This window comes from Bison bison, unplaced genomic scaffold (genome assembly GCF_000754665.1).
Source record: "Bison bison bison isolate TAMUID 2011002044 unplaced genomic scaffold, Bison_UMD1.0 scf7180017864078, whole genome shotgun sequence".
NCBI lineage: Eukaryota > Metazoa > Chordata > Mammalia > Artiodactyla > Bovidae > Bison > Bison bison.
The window spans coordinates 285,716-287,468 of NW_011494650.1; the positions used below are offsets into that span (position 1 = coordinate 285,716).

Consider the following 1,753-nt stretch of genomic DNA (forward strand, 5'->3'; position numbering starts at 1 on the left):
AAACAGAGATAATCTGCACGATTTTTCCAGTTCTGAGCTCCATGCCTGGGGTGTGGGACGAGGCGGGAGGAGCTTTCTGGAAGGACCACAAAGACTGCCCCCCTCCTCTGAGCCAGCACCAGGGGAAGGCCTGAGTCTGTTGGGAGTGGCCCTGGGCCCTCAGGATGGACAGACCCACGCCTAGCCTGAGTGCCTCGGGGGCCCCTCCACACCTACAGCCACCCTGCTCCAGTGTCTCCACCCTCCACCTGGGAAACTGAGGCCAGGCCTGAACCCTGGTGCTCTGCTGAGACTCCCCCATGCTGTCTCATGCCTACGCCCAGCATCTGTGTGAGAATCAAGGTCACAGCAAGAGCCCAGCGCCAGGGCGCTGGGACCTGGGGTGGGCCATGGGGGTGGGGTGGGGGGCCTGACCTGCGGGGAGTGACATGACCTGTGGGGGGGGCGTGACCTGCAGGGAGGGAGAAGGTATGGAGGGAGGGTGCCCACCTTCCCACAGGTTCTGGGGCTTCACATCCTGACTGCTGGGGCTGGGCCCTGTGGCTTTATCTACAAGAGCGAATGGTGGGGCAGGCGTGCTCCTCGCTCTGGGAAGGGTGAGGCGTGCGGCACCACCTGCAGTCACACAGAAACGCGCCCTCAGCAGGGCAGGCCGTGGGGCCAGGGCTCTGTGGCCAAAACCCTGAGACAGATCTGACCCCGCCCGGTCGCAGGCAGGGACTGGGAGGCAGGACTCCCCTGACCCTACCCCGGCTCTGGCCTCCTGGCCCCAACTCAGCTCACCTGGGATGCCGCCAATCCCCGCCTCACGGCCAGCTGCCAAGGGCACGAGTCTGTCGGGGGCACCGCTTGTCCCCGCCGGCTGCACGCCCGCCGGGTCTGTCCCCAAGGCTAAGCTGGAACCTGGAGGGAGGCCTCGAGTCAGTGCCACTCAGGGAAGGGGCCGAGGCCCCAAGGCAGGGCCTGACTCCTAACCCTTGTCTGGCCACGCAGCTCTGGGGGGCCCTGGGTGGGGTGAGGGGCATGGGCCTCTGTGCAGGCACAGGCTGGGCTCCACGAGGAGGAGAGCGTGGTGCCCGGGCTCTGTGCTGGCCCCATGATGGGTCCACCTGGCGGGCCCGGGGGGTGCGGGTGGCACCAGCCGTGCGGGGACAGACAGCGGAGCCATGAGCGGCTGAAGGCAGGGGCTGGGCCGAGCGGCTGGATGGCGGCGGGCAGGGGCGCCCACGCTGGCATGGCAAGCATGGAAGGCCTGCTCGCCTTCCGTGATCTGGGGGTGCTGCCAAGGGCGCCATCATCACAACATGCGTGCAGAGCAGCCCTCAGCAGGCCTGCTCTGGAAGGCTCCAGAGGCTAGACCCGCAGCATGCGTGTCAGGCCTGCCGCCGCCGCAGCCCTTAAGCCTTCCTCGTCTACCTCAGGGTCATGACACGAGGCCCTGAGGGGTGTATGAGGGAGCTACCTATACACTACCATGAAAAGGTCACCAAGAAACAGTGTTCAGCGAAGAACCAGGGACTCACAATCTGTACGTGAGACAGAGCTTCGCTGTGAATACGCCTGTAAACCTGAATCAGCCACAGGCCTGGGGGGGCTGCAGGGACCGCGGGCGCCGGGAGCTCGGGGCCACTCCTGCTGTTTGGCTTCTGAGCCGCGTGAGGGCAGGTCTCTTCTAAACAATGTTAACTGCTCTGTCTGGGGAGGGCAGGTGTGAGCACGGCTGTCAGGTATCCGGTCAGCCTGGGGGGGGGGG

At 65.9% G+C, this 1,753-nt stretch overlaps 1 protein-coding gene across 1 annotated transcript in view; it reads right to left on the reverse strand.

Annotated features, from left to right (window-relative positions):
* PPP1R16A (protein phosphatase 1, regulatory subunit 16A) overlaps positions 1-1,753 on the reverse strand; it is a 24,061-nt gene that overhangs the window by 7,304 nt on the left and 15,004 nt on the right. The window contains exons 2-3 of the mRNA XM_010837580.1: positions 784-903; positions 490-615 (exon numbers count right to left, since the gene is read on the reverse strand). The gene's annotated coding sequence lies outside the window, so the exon portion shown is untranslated. The remainder of the gene's footprint in view (positions 1-489; positions 616-783; positions 904-1,753) is intronic.